This window comes from Dama dama, chromosome 19 (genome assembly GCF_033118175.1).
Source record: "Dama dama isolate Ldn47 chromosome 19, ASM3311817v1, whole genome shotgun sequence".
Lineage (NCBI taxonomy): Eukaryota > Metazoa > Chordata > Mammalia > Artiodactyla > Cervidae > Dama > Dama dama.
This window is the reverse complement of record NC_083699.1, coordinates 13,905,487-13,912,055: the sequence shown is the minus strand read 5'-3', so window position 1 is coordinate 13,912,055 and position 6,569 is coordinate 13,905,487. Positions and strand designations below refer to the sequence as shown.

The following is a 6,569-nucleotide window of genomic DNA, read 5'->3' as shown; positions in this document are numbered from 1 at the left end:
GCCGGATCTGGCCTGCCAGAGGATTGGGGGAACATCCTCACCGATGTGGGGAGAAGGCTCGCAGCCTGGCAGAGGGGTCAGCATCCTACTCTCTGCTCAGTAAGGCAGGTTCAGACTGTGGATGCTGAAGCTAGACTATCTGGGTGTGAAGCCAAGCTCTGCCGTTCCTTCCTGGCTATGTGATCTCAGGGCTTGCCTTGTGGCTTGGTGGTAAAGAATCTATCAGCCAACGTAGGAGACACAAGAGACAAGGGTCTGATCCCTGGGTCAAGAAGATTCCCTGAGCAGGAAATGGGAGCCCACTCTAGTATTCCTGCCTGGGAAATCCCATGGACAGAGGCGTCACCAAGAGTTGGATGTGACTGAGCACAAACATGTGATCTTAGGTACATTACTTAAAAGTTCATTTTTTGTTTTGTACCTATTTCACATTTTATTTTCCCTCTTCCTAACATCCATTTTATTTTGTATTATGTATAAAAATATGGAATGCTTCAAGAATTTTCATGTCATCCTTGCACAGGCCCCATGATAATCTACTCTATATCTGAACAGAGCAGGACCAGATGGTCCTTGCACCCGCACCATATCCTCTGCCTGCCTTTTGCGGTGGAAAACTTTAGTCAAAGAGTAAGTTTAATCAGAGAAATGAGGACATGTGAAAAAGTGGAAGTGTTAGTCACTCAGTCACGTCTGATTCTTTGCAACCCTATGGACTGTAGCCCACAAGGCTCCTCTGTCCATGGGATTTCCCAGGCAAGAACACTGGAGTGGGTTGCCATTCCCTTCTTCAGGGCATCTTCTCAATGCAGAGGACATGTGAAAACAAAGGAAAACTGTCAGAGGAGATCAAATAATAATAATGTACTCATTAAGCATAGTCAAGGACCTTTAGTTCTTTCTCAAAGACTATAGATAACATTCTGGTCCATATCCTGTGAGCTGTCTTATAGATACTGAAACCCCAGGTGGAAGAAGTTAACCCCCTGATGACCAGAGTGTACCCACAACATAAACTGCCACAATTCCAAGAATTGGCCTCAAAGAAATGGGGACAAATGGACCCTGGAACTGAAGATTAACTGTACCTAAAACAATCAAGATGACGCTGTTCAGACCACCGACGACCAGTTTTAAGATGACTGTCAGAGCCTACTGTACTGCTTCTGTGTGTAGTCCCCCTACCTCACCCCACTTTCCAGCATCTGAAATAAAGCGAGCTTTCCTTTCCACCAACCTGGCCTGTTTATTGGCTTTTGAGCAGTGAGCAACTAGACACCACACACCTTGTGGTTACATATCGCTCCAATTTTAGTATATGTGCTGTCGAAGTGAGCACCTATTTCACGGTTTTAAAGTCTTTAGAATACTGCCTGACACCTAGTAAATACGGAAGCAGCATTTTCACTTGTAAAATTGGAGAACTAGACCCAATGAACTCTGAGAATCCTTTCGATATAAAATTCATAACTGCTAATGTTGTAAATCAACTACACTCAAAAAAAAAAAACCAAAAAACAAACCTCACAACCTGCTTGAGTTCAAGTCCTAACTCCACCATGTGGGATTTCTCAAGGTCAGGGACTGGCCCTTTGTCCGCTCCAAAGGGCCTGGGACAATGCCTGACACATAGTAGGTACTCAGGACATTTTGAGTGTGTGCATGAATTGTCTGGTGGGGATCCTATAAAGAGGAGTAAAGACTTATTATGGGGACTTCCCTGGTGGTTCAGTGGTTAGGACTCTGTGCTGCCAATGCAGGGGAGTAGTTTTGACTCCTGGTTGGGGAACTAAGATCCCACATACTGCTCTATGTGGCCAAAAGATAAAAAATAAAATAAAGATGAAAAGAAGACTTGTTAGGAAGCATAAGTGCTGCTCTAATAGCTAGACTAACTCCCAGGAAGGGCCCTTCATGAAGGGGATGAGACCTCCTGTCCTAACAGCTGGATTTGTGGTCTTGAGGAGCTCTGAAGCCATGAAGAAAAGAGAACTGGAATTCGGGGGACCCAGAGAAAAAGAAATTTGTGAGGAAACTCACAGTACTCTATGGTCTGGGCCTTGGAACAGGGAAACTGGCTCCAGCTGACCTGGAACCCAGCTGTCCAGCAAAATGGTATAACTAGCGGCCCTGCTCTCCTCTATCGTGTGCCTTGGGGCAGAGGACATGCTATGTCCGACAGCTAATTTTAATAAACTAGTCAACGAACAGAGAAGGCAATGGCACTCCACTCCAGTGCTCTTGCCTGGAAAATCCCATGGATGGAGGAGCCTGGTAGGCTGCAGTCCATGGGGTCGCGAAGAGTCGGACGCGACTGAGCAACTTCACTTTCACTTTTCACTTTCATGCATTGGAGAAGGAAATGGCAACCTGCTCCAGGGTTCCTGCCTGGAGAATCCCAGGGACGGGGGAGCCTGGTGGGCTGCCGTCTATGGGGTCGCACAGAGTCGGACACAACTGAAGTGACTTAGCAGCAGCAGCAGTCAACGAATGTTAAAGCATTTCTCACAATATGGAGAGAAGGGATGGCTGTGTGCATGCTCAGTCGCTTCAGGCTATGCCTGACTCTTTGCAACCCTATGAACTGTGGCCCACCAGGCTCCTCTGTCCGTGGGATTCTCCGGCCAGGAGTGCTAGAGTGGGTTGCTGTGTCCTCCTGCAGGGGATCTTCCCGACCCAGGGACCGAGCCCACATCTCTTGCATCTTCTGCATCACAGGTGGATTCTTTACCCTCTGAGTCACCTGGGAAGCCCAGAGATGGCTAGTTGTTGTTCAGTTGCTCAGTCGTGTCTGACTCATGGTGACTCCATGGACTGTGGCATGCCGAGCTTCCCTGTCCTTTCCCAGGGATGGCTAGATGCATCTCTCAATATATTCTCTCTTCCTTCCTAAGGAAGTCAAATTATGTAACTTCTTCACAGAAATGTTTAGTTATGGAAGTGCTTTGAACATAGCTTCCCATTCTCAGAACACCCCTGCAGGGCAGAACCCTTCCTTCTGCCAGTTTTGGAGATTTGATTCAGAGTGGTTGCTAAGACCGCCTAACTAGTTGATCTCAGATTTGCAGACTGTGAGTCTTGTTTTTCTCTCTCCTTTGCCTCCCAGTGTGCACAAATCTCCAGACTAACATGAGAGCTTTGGGATGATTGAATAAAGAAGAAATCTGGAGAACATATATGTGGGGCGCGTGTGATTATGGCTCCAACGTTCAGGCTGGCACCACTGCTACAGTTTACTGGAGACAGAACACAAGGACCCAGCACTGGCTGGCACAGCTGTGAACACTGGAAGGTGTTCAGGTCACCCATGGGTGAGGCACTTGAGAGGGTGCTGGCTACGGAGACAAGGTAGATGTTGAGATCACAGTAGGCAATTTCTTCTATAGGAGGGAAAGCACTAGTTCTTCAGCTTGTTGCAAGATCTTGATATTTAATGCCTTCATAAAGAAAAATGTAACTATATCACAAATTTGTTTCACAAATGTATTTCCCAAATGTTTCTCAATCTAGTTTCTTTTGTAATGCTGTGTATTTTATTTTATGCATTTAAAAACCTTAAAGTGATCTATACTTTTACCAGGCTATCAAATGACGCAAAATAGTTTAAGAATTCTTGAGCTGGAGGGAGATATATGTGAAACTAACCAAGTTTAAGCTTCAAGGTCTCTCACTTTACTGTGCTTTTCTGGACTCTGTTCCTAAACTTCTATTTGTCACTTTTTATTATTTTTTTAAATGACTCTAACATTTGTACATGTTTCACACTCCACAGTACAAAACTTTTATCCATGAAGCATTTAGCTTGGTAGTGGACACATAGTAGGCATTCAATAGCAATTTTTGCTTAATAGGTTCTGGGAAATTCATTATTCTTTTGGTATTAAATCCACTGTGGTTTATTATACTTACTGATGTTCACATTTTGATCCTTTTTTTTTTTTTTTTTTTTTTGGCCAGTAAGAACCTTTTCAATTTGGCTTGTTGTTTAGTCACTAAGTCGTGTCCAAATCTTATATGATGCCATGTACTAAAGACCACTAGACTCCTCTGTCCATGGGATTCTCCAGGCAAGATTACTGGAGTGGGTTGCCATTTCCTTCTCCAGAGGATCTTCCTAACCCAGGAATTAAGCTTGCATCTCCTGCATTGCAGGAAGTTTCCTGACCACTCAGCCATCAAGAGGCCCCTCAATTTGGTAACTGGGTCCTTTTATAAAATTGTATTTTAGAGAAATAGAAAATGCACATAGAAAATGTACCTATCATTCAAAGTATAACTCACTGAATTTTCACAAATTTGGTTCTGGGAAATTTATATCATCCTCAAAGTGTATCTTGAAATCTTACAGACCACAGTTTGATCTCTTCCACTCTCTGTGAGGGCTAGGGTGTGGGTGGTTGGGGTAAGGACTGACTACAAAAGTGAGCTTGGAGGGCTGTGGGATGAGGAAAAAAATTCAAGAAGGAGAGATAGCCTTGGAGGAGAATCTGTGCAATTGCTTCTCATTTGGGGCCTCTAGCAGTGCAGACATAGGTGTCTCTGGAGTGTATCCTCTTAAGTTTTGAAGGAAGATTTGAGAACTTGGTTTGAGGATATGAAGCCCAGCATGAGCAGAGAGATCTTTTACATTTCTTCACAAAATCTTCACCAGGCAACTCCATACCCCGTGCCAAGCATTGTCTCAGGTGCTTAGGGGCTATGAAGTTGATGCAGGTATAGTCCCTGACCTTGAGGAACTCCCAGTTACTGGGTGCTATAGTCAGGATTTAAACCCAGGCCTTCTGACTCCCTGTTCTGTGTTCTAAATTAACACTATGTTGTCCAGTTAGAAAATACACAAGTCAGCTTGGAGCAATCAGGAAAGGCTTCTAAGAAGAGGTGTTATTTTTGAGCTGAGTTGAATTCAGTAAGTGAACAAAAAAGGAAGCGTGTTCTAGGGAAACTAAGCAATATGTTCAAAGGCAAAAAGGTGTAAGGAAAGAAAGGCGTATTCAAGCAACTGCAAATTATGGGGAATGGCAAAAATTAACAATAATAATAATGAAAGGAATGTAGAATATACATAGGAAGTGGGAGGAGATGAAGCTGGGGACTAAAGTGGGGCCCAAACCATAAAGAATTTCAGACTCCAAGCTACTTTGCAATGTGTCTCAATGGCATTGAGCAGTGGTTGATGTTTCAGGCAGGATGGTGGCTTCATTAGCACTGTGATGTGGGTTACTGGGGGATCTTCCAGGACAATGTTTCCCAAGCCCAGTCGTTTACCTACTAATGTAACCATTTTTTCTTCTTTGAACCCACTTTTTCTCTAGCCTTCCTCTCCATGGTAAATGGTACCCACAGATTTCTGTGTCTTGGGTCAAATACCTGTTAGTCGTCCTTGATTCCTCCTTTCCTGCACCATCCCCATCCAACCCATCAACAGTTCTTTCTGTTCTGCCTCTAAGATGCATCCCAAGTCTATTGATTGTTCCCCATAGCCGTCAGCTCTGGCCTGGATGACTCTATCTGCTTCGTCATGAGGTTCTTGCCCTCCTGCAATCTAGTCTCTGTGTGGCAGCTAGAGGGAGGGATCTTTGGAAAAAAATCAATTGTCAAACCCCTCCTTCAGTTCAGTTCAGTTCAGTTTAGTCACTAGGTCATGTCCGACTCTTTGCAACCCCACGAATCGCAGCACGCCAGGCCTCCCTGTCCATCACCATCTCCTGGAATTTACTCAAACTCATGTCCCTCGAGGCAGTGATGCCATTCAGCCATCTCATCCTCTGCCGTCCCCTTCTCCCCCTGCCCCCAACCACTCCCAGCATCAGGGTCTTTTCCAATGAGTCAACTCTTCGAATGAGGTGCCAAAGTACTGGAGTTTCAGCTTCAGCATCAGTCCTTCCAATGAGCACCCAGGACTGATCTCCTTTAGGATGGACTGGCTGGATCTCCTTGCAGTCCAAGGGACTCTCAAGAGTCTTCTCCAACACCACAGTTCAAAAGCATCAATTTTTCGGTGCTCAGCTTTCTTCACAGTCCAACTCTCACATCCATACGTGACCATTGGAAAAAACCATAGCCTTGATTAGATGGACTTTGTTGGCAAAGTAATGTCTCTGCGTTTTAATATGCTACCTAGGTTGGTCATAACTTTCCTTCCAAGGAGTAAGTGTCTTTTAATTTCATGGCCGCCCAAGCCTGTGCCCCAACCAGTAATGCTGAAGAAGCTGAAGTTGAATGGTTCTATCAAGACTTACAAGACCTTTTAGAACTAACACCCAAAAAAGATGTCCTTTTCATTATAGGGGACTGGAATGAAAAAGTAGGAAGTCAAGAAACACCTGGAATAACAGGCAAATTTGGCCTTGGAGTACAGAATGAAGCAGGTCAAAGGCTAACAGAGTTTTGCCAAGAGAATGCACTGGTCATAGCAAACACCCTCTTCCAACAACACAAGAGAAGACTCTACACATGGACGTCACCAGATGGTCAACACCGAAATCAGATTGATTATATTCTTTGCAGCCAAAGATGGAGAAGCTCTATAGAGTTAGCCAAAACAAGACCGGGAGCTGACTATGGCTCAG

General features: G+C 44.6%; 1 pseudogene; it reads right to left on the bottom strand.

The window, feature by feature from the left end:
- Positions 1-478: 478 nt before the first annotated feature.
- Positions 479-574, bottom strand: LOC133074289 (U6 spliceosomal RNA; annotated as a pseudogene).
- Positions 575-6,569: the final 5,995 nt, after the last annotated feature.